Source organism: Lithobates pipiens, unplaced genomic scaffold, assembly GCF_037356315.1.
Source record: "Lithobates pipiens isolate NorthernLeopardFrog02 unplaced genomic scaffold, aLitPip1_a1.2 Scaffold_13, whole genome shotgun sequence".
NCBI classification, from domain to species: Eukaryota; Metazoa; Chordata; class Amphibia; order Anura; family Ranidae; genus Lithobates; species Lithobates pipiens.
In genome coordinates, this window is record NW_027507718.1 from 411,872,619 (window position 1) to 411,886,662 (window position 14,044).

The 14,044-nt window shown below is 43.8% G+C and overlaps 1 protein-coding gene across 1 annotated transcript in view; it reads left to right on the forward strand.

The window, feature by feature from the left end:
• The first annotated feature begins 410 nt into the window (after nt 1-410).
• Nucleotides 411-14,044, forward strand: part of CNGA1 (cyclic nucleotide gated channel subunit alpha 1) — a 108,739-nt gene continuing 95,105 nt past the window's right edge. The window contains exon 1 of the mRNA XM_077477530.1: nt 411-675. The gene's annotated coding sequence lies outside the window, so the exon portion shown is untranslated. The remainder of the gene's footprint in view (nt 676-14,044) is intronic.

The following is a 14,044-nucleotide window of genomic DNA, read 5'->3' on the forward strand; positions in this document are numbered from 1 at the left end:
ATAAAAGTTCTCTCCAGATAACATCAGATTCCACACAAATCACAAAATGACATATAAACATTTCTAGAGTTTGCAATTAAAATAATTAAGGAAAATTTGCAAACATACTATCCTTGCAACAAATATTTGCATTCTAATGTTTAAAGATTCATGGCAAAAATATAATTTTTTATAATAAATAAATATTACTAATACAGTAATACAGATTGAGTTTACTTAAGAAAAAAAAAGGTACAAAAAAAATGTAGCTTTTAATGTATATGTCAGTTGGGTAGGCACTTGTTATACTTCGCTGTAGCATTTACAGTGGTATTTAAAGATCCCAGGCATACAATCAACTCATAGACATGTTAGTAGTCAGCCCTCTCATGAATATTCATATATGTGGTAAGCCTCTTCTCAGGTGAAAGGATAATGGTTCCTCTGACAGTGTGAGCTGCATCAATCCCCAAATCCTAAATTAAACTCACTGCTGTGTCAGGGAAATTTTTTTACTCCACTGCCAGATAGGGGAAATTTTCCTGTTCTGGAAATTTTAATTTTAATGGGCCTGGTCCTTTTCGTGAATTTTTGTGGCTATGGTAAGATTTCATTTGAGGCAGAATTTGATTGCATTGGATTTGCCGTCCGATGAGGGTCACAGCGTTCTCTAAAAAAGGATTACACTACACTGAGGTGAGTACCTTGTTTTACCGCATGTACCTTTTGTCTAACAATTAATTACCATTATATTGGAGACCACATGAGAACATACATTATATGAGCGCATATATGTGCGGATTATGTTACAGGGCAATATGCCTTTTGCGATATAAAATGCAAATATTACAGTTGGAGAGTAATGAAAAAGCTAAAACAACAGCTAAAAGAAAAATAGGAAAGGAGCTAATATATTTAATAGTTTGGGTGGTATGATGCAAATTACCATTTCTCCATGATAGAATGTGCATATATCTAATAATATATTGATTATTTAATACCAAATATATATCTCTTGCAAGTAATGTCATAATTTTAATACAAGCGGTAGCTCGCCATTATTTATTGATTACCTGATATGTATAAAACAAAAAACACTAAAAATAAAATTGTGTTTACATGCGCTGTAGTGTTTTTTGTTTTGGATAGAATAGGGGAATGTTAGACCCTCTATCAAGTTATTGATGCTGTTTTTTTCTTACTGGGGAGACTCAATCATTTATTTGTATTGATGTTCAATGTCACAAAGATTCAATTTTAGATTTGTCATTAAAATAAGAGATGTGTGTGTGTAGTTATGGGGGGAATGTGTATTCCGGGGAACGCACAATTTAATTTTACTTAAACTTGGCAGAAAATATTCTCTATATTATTCTCTCTACCCATAAAATTAAAAAAACTCCTAAACAAGATCCCTGGGAGCAGTGCCAGGACAAGGTCATCTTGAGCCCAGGGCAAGCATGCCAAATTACGCCCCACCAAAGATGTTTGATTAGGTGTCAACAAAACTCCCCCAAAAAAATAATAATAATTGAGCACTAATATGCATACTTTCCCTCTAAGTACAAATCCACCCACTGCTGAAATCCCCCTGACACAAATCTTTGCCCCCCCCCATCTCTCCCAGCTCAAGTACTCTCTCTCCTCATATGCCTGCAGTACAACCCCCTGTCCCCCCGAAAAACTTCCCCTCTCCTAGCACAAATCTTCTACCCCCAAATCTCCCCTCCTAGCACAAATCCTCTGCCCCCCCCCCCCCCAAATTGTTCCTCCTTGCACAAATACCCTGCAATCATCCCTACTAACAAAACAATTCTCATTACAGCACAAATCCCTCACCCCCACTACCACCATCTTATCTAGCGCAAACCCCACACATTCCTCCTCCTAGCACAAATCCTCTTCACTCATCCGTCCTCCCAATACAAATCCCCCAAATCACCACTCCTCGCACACCTCCCCAAATGTTCCCTCCTAGAACAATTATTATCACCTGCCACCCCCCCCCCCATCCCCCTCCCCATCTCCTCGTGCCCCCCCAGCTCCCATGATTCCTGCCCACCCCTTGTCCTTGCCCTGCTGGGGAGAGGAGGACCCATTGTGAGCTTTACATGCCTCCTCCTAATCTCTGCCCACCAATTTTTTAGAATGGCCAGATCTTGGCATCAATACCACAGTTCCGCTGTCTTTTGCTCATACCATTTGTATACACAGTGCTACATAAACTGATTGATTCCATTCAAGATGGGCTGCATCCATTTCCCTGTGCCTTGTGGCTAGAAGGAGGGGTCCCATTTTATTGTAGACAGTAGTAGACACCATGAACTCCTAGCTCCACTTTTTATTCACAGCTACAATTAGTCCAAAAAGTTTAAATGTATGGAACCCTTGTTGATGAGCACAATAAAATGAAAAGAGAGGTTGGGGAGGGGAAGTCCCAGATGGTAAAGTAAGGACTTATGGGAGAAAAATATACACCTTTTGTGTCTGCAATTGTGCAGGGCTCAGTAGCCTTAGGCCGCGTACACACGGGCGGACTGTCTGGCCAACTAAGTCCGTCAGACAATCCGACAGACAGTCCGTCCTACTTTTGAATGAACGGACTTGACCACACACGACAAACAGACAGTCCGCTGAAAGCTTGCGCGATGACGTGTACGGCACGTACGACGGGACTAGAAATTCGACGTCCAATACACTGCAATGCAACCTTCGGCCGTGTAAATCCTTTCTGAGCATGCGCCATACTTAGTCCGTCGAACTAGCCTACTCACGAGCGGACTGTCCGCTGAAACCAAGTTTGGACAGACAATATTACGGAAATTCCGAAAGACTTAGTCCGCCAGACTGTCCGCTGAAAAAGTCCGCTGAAGCCCACACACGAGCGGATTGTCCGCTGAAACACGTTTCAGCGGACCAAGTCCGTCAGACAGTCCGCCCGTGTGTACGCGGCCTTAGACAACGCAGACTTACAAATGTTTTGGGAACTGTACTTGCTAATTTGGACACTCAGTCATATCATAGATGTCATAATACATGATGCCACGGGACACATACAGTATTAAGTGCAACTGTAATACTTACAAAATATACTAACATTGTTATTCACTACAGATCTAACTTCAAACTGTATTTACCCACAGTACCCAAATTAGTGGAAATAGAATTAATGAAATATAAACTTTTGGTTTGCAAAACACTTGGACATCCTAAGAAACCTAATTGTTGAGGAAGCATTGAATCCCTGAATACCTACTCCCCATATTTATTTATTCATATAATGAGTTGAACACACTAGTCAATTTGCATGTCATTTGGCGGTGGTGGGTCCATTAGTGGTAAAGCCAATAGTTTTAGCGGCTTAACCATCGCTTTAGCCCCACTTGTCAGCCGCTAGCTTTTAACCCCCACTAGTGGCTGAAGAAGGGGTTAATAGCGTCCGTTTTGTGTCGCTTCCGAAACGCTTTTCAGGTGCTTCGGAAACGCTGCCCATTCATTCCACTGCAGGGCAGTGTAGGAGCCTGTATACAGCGCTCCCACACCACCCCAAAAATGCTTTTTTTTTTCGTCCCACAGCGCACCGTCCCAGTGTGAAAGCACTAAAAAGGTGGCATGGGAGGCAGTTTTAAGGTACTTTACAGGCGCTAAAATGCCTGAAAGTTACCTCAGTTTGAAAGTACTCTTATAAAGTGTTTGCAAAGGCTTTTTTTGTTGACGTTATGAACAGAGCATTAAGTGGGATATAAACCTTCAATTGGGACAATGGTCCCTATGATAAATCTGTAAGATGGGAATTTAATTCTCTTTAGATTTAGATTTTTCTCCCATTTCCTGTTGGGTCTACAAGACCAGATGTGATGGGGCAAACTCCACAGCTGGACATATGCAGAAAAACATAATCATTCCCATGTTTCCTCTGAGTAACTCAGACTATTTCAGATGTCTAGTATAATTATCTTTTTTGTGTCTGGATAGAATGTGTGAGGTGATTGGACTGGGGGCCACATGTGTCTGTATTATGGGGTTTACGCAAGCCATTCATAGGATATTACCTTCTCTTACATTCACTGATGGACACAACTCTTCTGATTATTGACCATAGGGTTTATAGCCCCACCTACAGGAGTAGGGTATTAGGCAGAAAAAAAGAACACAATACTGCCTAAGGTCAGTCCCTCTCTGCTATAGGCAAGTCAGGAGTAAGAACCTAGCTCCCTGCAGGAACTTTTGGTTCCATAGCTTCACCCCCCCCCCTTTTTTTTTCTTTTTCCCTGGGATTTTTTCTGCAGAGATCTGTTGCCGGGCTGGACAAGCCATTTTCTTGTACTCGTGTGGCGGCAGTCATTTTAAAGGTGATTCCCCTCTAAGGCTGAATGCAGAGGTGGTTCTTGGGCCAGGAGCGAGCTCTGTCTGAGGCATGGTTGGCACAGCAGCACCCACACCTGGATCACTGACCACAGCCACAGGCAGCATTTATGTTAGCAACCACAGTGCTCCCCTGATGATAGGGTGGTGGTGAGTTCTTCCTGGCATACCTCCATTATGTCCATTAAGGATTTTTCCTTACCTATCATATTTTGATACGTTTATTTACGGAGATTGGGAGCGGCCAATCACAATACGTTACCCCTTTGAGGAAGACATCCGGAAAAAATGAAGAATAAAGCAGGGGTCTCCCTCCTTTAAGAATTCTGCAGACTGCTGAGTCGGTTGCCTGCTCTATGTTTACCACTTCGGGGTCGCCGTTGTGGCCTGCATTGACGTTGGTGTTCATGGATATCGTTGACCAGTTAGTCAAGGTTCTGAAGTATCCTTGAATGCTGCTTCACTCCTTCCAAGCTTTCTGTCTTGCCAGTGATGCTTTGGCTCAAATGCTGATCTGCTAACCAGACTTCTAAAAAGGCCTTGGTGGATTTCCAAGGACAACATATCTTTAGTGCTACCTTGGTTGCCATCATCAAGAGCATCAGAGGAGACAAGAGTACTTTCCTCTCACAGGCCAAGAAGGGGATTGAACCGTGTCTGGGACTTCCTTTACTGCCCATAAGAGGCTTTTTCATTCTCCTGGCTCATCTGACAAGGGATCCAAGCCCTTCAAGGTGCCAAGTGCTCCTGGACTTTAAGCCTGTGGACAAGTCTTCTTCAGTCTGAAGTTTTGCCCTGACCCATTTCCAGGATTAAGGGTCATCATTGCTTCTTCTTGGGCCCATGGACCTCCCTCATTCTGCGTAAATAGGTCCATGAACGGGTTGTGTCTGGCTACACGATATAACTTCTTTATTATCCACCAGAGAAATTCTTTCCCTCCAATCTTCAGCTTCCGCCATTGTGCATATGGGCCCTGTGTAGGGAGGCACAGAATCTGCTGTGCCAGGGAGCGAAAGTGCCTGTGCCTGAGCCGGAATGGTTCCAGAGGTTTTTTCTCCAACCTCTTTATGGGCCCAAAAAGGATGGTTTTGAACTTGAATTGCTTTGTGCAGGGGCAGGAGTTCAAGATTGAATCCATCTGTTCAGTGGTAGCTTCTCTTCAACAGGGAGATTTTATTGCATCCATAGATATCAAGAATGCATACCTGCACTTTCCCATCTACAAGGGACATCGGTGGTTACTTTGCTTTGCAGTGGGGAATGCAAATTATAGTTTTATGGCACTCCTCGCATTCTCTAAGGTGCTGTCCCCAGTTCTGGCATTGATGAGACAAAGGGAGATTGCTGTGACAGACTATCTGGCTGGCCTACTCCTGCAGGCAGACTCCTGGGCCCCAATAACAGACAATGTGGAGCTCGTGATGCACTCCTTGCAGAACTTCAGATGATTCTGAAACCTCAAGAAGTCTGCCTTGACCCCGATCAGGGTCTGGGCCTGAGTCTTGACTCAAGGCAGGCCACAATATTTCTCCTGGTGGACGAGCTGAGCTCTAAAAGCTTTGCATTGCATTGCTCTTGTCCCACAATCAGTCCTCCCTGCGGTCTTGCTTGCAGACTCTGGGTCTCATGGTGTCTGCCTTCAAAGCTTTCCCATATGCATAGTTTTTTTACACACATTCTGCAGAGACAAATTCTGTTTACATCGTATAAATCTTCTAGAATCTGGACAACCAGATTCGTCTGTGCTGGTTGACAAAGGCCTTTCTCTGCCGGGGGCTCCAGTTTCTTCCCCTACAGATCAGGGAAATCCTTTCCCCCCTCCACTGGATGGTAGTCATGATGGATGGCAGCATGTCCTGCTTGGGATGTATCCAGGGTTTGAGATCAGCACTAGATCGCTGGACTCCAGAAGAGGCTCTGTTACTCATCATCATCCTGGGGCAGCGAGTAATCAGGCTGTATCTGAAGCATTGAACAGAATCGGACAATGCCACAGCTATGGCTTATGTCATCTGGCAAGACAGAACAAGCAGCGCAGCAGAGGCACTGGAGGATTATCGCATTTTTGTTGGGGGGGGGGGGGGGGGGGCGGAACAGCACATTGTGGCTCTCTCCCCTGTGCACATTCCAGGTATTGAGAATTGGCAGGCAGCTTACCTCAGTCACCAGACAATGGATCAGGGGAAGTGGTCCCCTGGGGAAGTGGTCCCATGGCATGGCTTTGTGATGAGAGAGTGGAACCCCCAGGTGGATGCAACGATGGTACCACAGGAGCAGTATCATCTCATTCACACCTTTCCTCCTCTCAAACTGCTCCTTTGCCTGCTGTGCAGGATAGAGGCCAAAGGGGTTTCGGTCCTTCTGGTAGCTCCAAACTGGCCTAGTCATCATGTAGCTAGTCACAGACGCTTCCTGGTGATTGACTGGGAGGATCTTCTGTCTCAGTGTTCGTTCTATCACCCTGCTTAGCATCTCTGGCTTGCATGGTGGCTTTGCTATTAAAGCCATATTTTGAGGAACAGGGGGTTATTGGGCTCAGTGATCCCTGCAATATTCAAGGCACGCAAGTCCACCTCCTGGAAGATATTGTTGCGCCTGGAAGGGGTGGATTTACTAACGGCAACTTGACTGTGCACTATGCAAGTGCAATTGCACTAATTTCCCCCAGAGATTAGTAAATATGGTAAAGCTCTAGTGATTTCAAACATCACATTTCAAAAATGCTGTTTTTTTTCCTTGCACGTAATTGGGTATTTTTTACATAATGAAACTACATTTACTAGTAAACTACTGTACATTTACTAATCTTAAACTTTACTGTACTTTAACATTACCACAAGAAAAAAAAGAAAATGTAAGTAGAGGAATGCCTTAAATACTCCCAAGGGGAGGCTTCTGGAGGACTGAAAGAAAAAAAGTTCAGGTCTCATGGTGGAGACGGGGAACATACAGAAAGTGCCACATGATGAAACCCTTGGATGAAAGTGCGAGTCAAGAATGTGTGGCCAAGGAACATTAAAAAAAGGCTGCAAGGGCAGAAACCTGCCTTTAATGATACTCGGGGCAAGCTGTTGTGCAATGCCAAACTGGAGAAAGGCCAAAACCTGAGTCACAGAGAAGGAACATGGACAACCCCATAGGGGTTGATTTACAGAAAAATTGTGCAGAGCTGCATAGAAACCAACCAGCTTCCAGGTTTATTTTTAACAAAACTGAAGTTAGGAGTTTATTGGCTACCATGCACAGCTGCACCAGATATTGCACGCTTTAGTTTTAGTAAATGAGGAATCTCAGAAGTAGTGACATCACTTCCTGTTAGTGATTGTCGCCACTACTACATCATGCCCTGGGATTTAGAGTCTCGAGTGGGCAGGACCAAACGTGTGAGTTAAGGCAGGTCATAGTGTTCTACTCAGGGCTTTTTTTTTTCAGAGAATAGGTGCAGGAACCCCCCCCCCCCTTTTGAGTAACCCCTTGTCTCCACCACCCCTACTTACTTCTGAGTACTATCCCTTGGTTCTACCCTTCTACCCACCTTCCAGTACCACCCCTTTTAGAGATTACAGAACCAAGTAATATTTTGTGGTGTTAAGTAATTTGTATGCAATTTGTTAATGATAACAAAAAAACTGTAAAATAGATCTCCTGCAACCAGCAACAACAGACCCCACCCTAGCAACAATAGACCCCATGCCAGCCACACTATATCCCCCAACAAATAACAGATCCACCCAGCACAAATAGATCCCCCCAGCAACAATATATCCACCTAGCAACAAAAAGAGCCCACCTCAGAAACAATAGATCCCTCCAGCAATAATATATTCCCCCACCACAATAGATTGCTCACACAGCATTATACCCCCCCCCCCCCCCAGCAATGGGCCCACTGTTACCAAATACCACTTTGGCAACAGTAAATCCCCAGCAGCTACAATAGACCTCTCTCTCAACATCTATTTTTTCCCAGCAACCCTCCCAGCAACAATCGACCCCTCAGCAACCTAAGACACCCACTAGTAACAATAGACCCCATGCAAAAATAGATCCTCCAGTAGCCAGTATCATTAACTCTCCAGCACCCCTTACTATTACATACATTCAGTGCTGGAAGTGTCGGAAATGCTTTCCCCCACGTTTCTGCTGAAAAAAAGCCCTGGTTATACTCAGAGATCTGCCAACAACCACACACATCTCTGCACACTCTTCTCCTTCTTTCACATTTTTTTGGGTGTGATTACACTATACATTATCTTCATAGTATTAGGTATAGATTTTTTCATAACCTGCAGGCACACATGGTCTGTCAGTGAGGTCATCTGAATTGGGACAGATGAGGAGTCTTCCAGCCCAACAAACCCAGTTATGCAACACCGTTGGTGGTCCAGGGTCCGCCCAATCAAGCGATGTACTTACATCACCGCTTGCTTTACAATGGACTACAGAGGGGAATGTACAAGACCAGTGGTTAAAGAATGCTAGATTTCTCACAGGCAACAGGACTCTGTACATTAACAATTTATTGAAAGGTATGGAAGCACCTACATATTTATATAAAAACATTTTCCCCGAAGTTCTGATTTAAAGCATGTCCCCAGTCTCTGCCAGTTCCGCTAGCATGTTCACAGTTTCTGACCATCTGCTGTAGCAAGTCTGCAATCTCTGACGAACTCTTATAGCATGCTTGTAGTCTTTGACCATCGCTTGTTGCATGGCTGCAGTCTTTGACAGTTTCTAAATTATTAAAGGTACTGATTATTACATGTAGCCCTTGGTGATATCAGGGGCTGCACTTGATGTTCCCCTTTTCAAGTAAGTTGACCATTACTGCTCTAAATAATGTTCTTGACTTAATGTGATATAGATTAAAAATAAATAAAATATATTTATTTATGCAGCTCAGACAGATTATGCAGGGCTTAATTGAGAAAACTGGACCACTCACATCAGTGTCCCTTCCAATATAATCTGATTTTTTAACAGTTTTAGAAAATTACAGCGTCTTCAGATTGATGCTAGGTAGCATTGTACTTTGAACTTATTGTTTATTATGTGTTTATTGTCATGTGAATGTGTTCCATATTTATGGTTTGTTCTACATAGTATCCTTAAAGGATTCTAGGCAATAAATAGATGTTCCAGGTAATGGCAGTAATCCTAAGCAGTATAAAGCCAGGTCACAGGTGGTCCTAGTGGGTAATATAAAGCCAAGTCAATTGTGGTTAAAGTGGAAACCCAGAAAGTGGTGATCTCCAATAAAAAAATGATGGGACAGATAGTGGTTCTCTCTCTGTTTACAGAAAAAAAGTGAATATGAAGTTTGGATTCTGTACCTTCAAGATTCTGACTTGAGACACCTGTGTCGGGACATGGGCTATGTCTTGCATGACCAGCTAAACTATTCTGGTTCCTGATGTAAACTGTGATCCATGTATGACATCTACTTATAGTAAATAATCCTACATGTATGCAATGCTGCACATTCTTTCACAGACTGGGATCATAAAAATGGCTCTTCTTTTTTCTGGTGCAGAGTAGAAACATTTTGAACTGGGCCTTCAGAACAATGAGCCCTGGAACAGACCCTATCTTTGTTACACCCATGTCTAGCTCACTGTTGCCAAAGTAAAATATTGTTTTCATCGCACATAAAAGTAAAAAATCATTCAAAGCTACTGGGCTCTGTGAACTATCAGCCACTTGCTTGTAAACATACACATTATTATTATTATATAGGTTTTACGTATATAGTGCCAACAGTTTGCTCAGTGCTTTACAACATGAGGGCAGACATTACAGCTACATTACAATTTGGTACAAGAGGAATTAGGGGGACCTGCTCGTTAGAGCTTACAATCAAAAAAAAGGAAGGGTCAATTGATACAAAAGGTGATAGCTGTGGGGGGGTGAGCTGATGGAGGAAGTAAAACAGTGTTAGTTAGAAGCAGGATAGGCTTCTTTGAAGAGAAGGGTTTTCAGTGATCGTCTAAAGATGGATAGATTAGGGGACAGTCAGACAGATTGGGGTAGGGAGTTCCAAAGGATGGGAGAAGCTCTGGAGAAATCCTGGAGGCGAGCATGGGAGGAGGTGACAAGGGAGCTAGAGAGCAGGAGGTATTGGGATGACCGAAGAGAGCGGCTTGGTTGGTATTTTGGGACTAGGTTAGTGATGTAACTAGGGGCAGAGTTATGGATGGCTTTGTAAATTATTGTTAGTACTTTGAATTGTATTCGTTGGGTGAGCGGAAGCCAGTGGAGGGATTGGCAGAGAGGGGTGGAGGACACTAAATGGCTGGTAAGGTGGATTAGTCTGGCAGCGGCATTCATTATGGACTGAAGGGGGGGTAGTCTATGTAAAGGTAATCCAATGAGGAGGGAGTTGCAGTAGTGGAGGCGAGAGATGACCAGGGAGTGAATTAGAGGCTTGGTGGTGCCATTAGTTAAAAAAGGGCGTGTTCTGGAAATGTTGCGGAGGCTAAGACGGCATGATTTGGGTAGGGATTGTATGTGGGCCTGAAAGGACAGTTCAGAGTCTAAGGTTACCCCTAGCACCCTGGCATGTGGGGACGGACTGATAGATGTGCCATTGATCTTGACAGAGAAGTCAGGCGAAGGGGCATGTGGGGGAGGAAATATTAAGAGCTCAGTTTTAGATAGATTAAGTTTGAGGAAGTGGTTTGACATCCAGGCTGATACGTCTGTTAGTAGATCAGTGATGTGTGAGGAGATTGATGAGGTGTGCTGAGGGGCAGAGAGATAGATTTGGGTGTCATCAGCATATAAACGGTAGTGAAAGCCGTGGGAGGCTATCAGCTGACCCAGGGAGGACGTGTAGATCGAAAAATAGTAGAGGTCCAGGGGCAGAACCTTGGGGGACCCCAACGGAAAGGGCAGCCATGGAGACCAAGCAAATTGAGATTTTTGAGGAGGAGGGGGGTGGTCAACTGTACCAAAGGCAGCAGAAAGGTCCAAGAGTGATAGTATGGAATAATGGCCTTTGATTTTGGCTGTTAGTAAGTTGTTTGTGAGTTTTAGGAGGGCAGTTTCTGTGGAGTGCTGTGGGCGAAATCCAGACTGAAGGGGATCAAGAAGGTTATTTTCAATGAGGTGGTTGCTAAGTCGGTTGTAGACTAAACATTCAAGGAGTTTGGAGGCAAAAGGGAGTAAAGAGATGGGTCTTAAGTTGTTAAGATTGGTGGGGTCTGAGGCCTTTTGATGGTATGGGAGTGACTATTGCATGTTTTAGAGGGTTGGGAAAGATGCCAGTAGAGAGTGAGAGGTTGAAGATATGAGTTAATGAGTGTAGGATTGAGTCAGATGGTGACCATAGTATTTGAGAAGGAACAGGGTCCAGGGGGTAGGAGGTTAGGTGGGCATTAGAAAAAAGTTTAGTGACTTCCTCTATAGTAGCTGGGTTAAAAGAGAGAAGTATTGATTGTGCAGGAGGACAAGAAGTGTAAGGTGAGGGAGATGTCTATAGAGAGGAGATCTCGAGATGACTCGTCTCAATCTTATTTTTGAAGTGAAAAGCAATCTCCTGGGCAGTGATTAAGTTAGTGGGTGGGGGTAATGGAGGATGAAGTAGAGAGGTAAAGGTTGAAAAGAGTTGACGGGGACTGCGTGAGAGGGTGTTAATGAGAGTGATAAAGTAGGTCTGTTTGGCAGTGTACAGGCGAGAATGGTATTTTTGAAGGACAGATTTATATTGGCTGAAATCTTGCTGTGACTTAGTTTTACGCTACAGATGCTCAAAAGCATGGCTACATTTTTTTAAGGCTTTTGGTATTGTCTGTCTGCCAGGGTTGTAGCGGTTGGGGCCTGATTCTGTACGTAGTGAGGGGGGCGAAGGTATCCAGGGTGGATGACAGTGAACTGTTGTAGACAGAAGTAGCCAAGTTGGGGCAGGACAAGGATGAGATTTTGTCGTAGAGACAATCTGTAGCAGAAAAAAGAAGGGAAGGGTTAAGATGGCGAAGGTTTCTACGGGTAATAGTTTGGTAGTTGGAAGACAAGGAGGAGGCAGACAAGGAGAGAGTGAAACTAATAAGGTGGTGATCAGATAGAGGAAAAGGAATATTGGAGAGGGTGTGCGAAGTGCATAAGAGAAGATGAGGTCAAGGCAGTTGCCAACAGAGTGAGAGTGGAAGCACTTGTCCATTGTTTTAGATCAAAAGAGGAGGTGAGGCTCAGCAGCTTAGAAGTAGCAGGAGTGCTAAGATTAACAGGGATGTTGAAGTCACCAAGAATGATTGTTGGAATTTCAGAGGAGAGAAAGTAGCGTAGCCAGGCAGAGAAGTCATCAAGGAAGTTTGATACCGATCCAGGGGGCCGATAGATCACAGCAATTCTCACTGAAACTAGAGAAAATAAACAAATACAGTGAGCTTCAAATGAAGAGAGGGACAGAGAGGGGGATGGATGAAGAATCTGAAAAGTGCTTTGAGGGGATAGGAGGATTCCAACACCACCTCCTTTCGGTCCACTAGGCCTGGGAGAGTGAGTCCACAGGAGGCCACCATAGGAGAGAGAAGCAGGAGAAGGAAGGTCAGATTCTTAAATTCAGGTCTCAGTAATTGCAAGTAGGTTCAGGGAGTTAGTGATAAATAGGTCATGGATGGTGGTGAATTTGTTACAAACAGAGCGGGCATTCCAAAGGGCACAGGTGAAGGGGAGGCTGGCTCTAGGCTTAAGAGGAATAGAAATGAGGTTGTGTGGATTGTGGCTGCTATATGAGGATGGGTTGTGCCGGGTATGTTGGCCAAAGGTAAATGATAGTGGTCCAGGATTTGGGGAAATATCTCCAGAAGTTAGGAGAAGCAGAAGGGTGAGGGAGGTGATATTGGAGTGCGACTTATGTGGGGGGACACGTCCCAGTGGCCTGCAGGCTTTATTGGTATATGGGTTTAGAATTAGCAGGAGCTGATGAGTGCAGTAATAAGGTGAAGACAGGAGTGAGGGTGATATATATATAAGCTGTGGGGGGGGGGGGGGGGGAAGGTGGGTGAAGGAGTGAGAATTTAAGGAGAGAGGGATGCCACTATGAGAAGGAAAAGTAGGGAGTGCATGATACAAAGTTATGAGATTGTTAGCAGATACATCGCACAGTCCCAAAAGTGCGGAATGATCATTTACTAGTGTTTGTGTTGTGAATAGAGCTGACCCTTTACTTGATGTGCATTGGTAGGAAAGGAGAGAAAAGCACTCGCCTATGCTAGTTCAGCAATGGAGTCAAAGAGCAGGAGATTAGGTACTCTTTGCACTTGTTCACCTGGGCAATCTAATAAGGATTTTTATTATGTTCTGATACTTTTTCTTGAAAACTCCTTTAATTAAATGACCTCAGATGTATTTTAATAATAGGTTGCCATAATAATGTCATTCTGTTTTATGTTGGCACATAATTTTCATATACATTTGCAAAATGTGTAATGTAAACCAGCTCCGTTAGCATCTGTATTTAACAGTCTTCAGAGAAAGTGAAAACACAATGTCAAAAGGAAGTTTGCCACACCTCTAAATCAGTTGTACTTAATTTGAAAATTATATAGGGCCTCAAGTGCAGCCCCTGGCACTTCCAGAGGGCCACACAATAGTAGCATGCATTCTTTGCAGCCTATCCCAATGCTCACTCAAGAAGTTGGAATAAATAACCCAACATTGGTGTCATTGAGTACAATAATTACCCCCAGCATTGGTG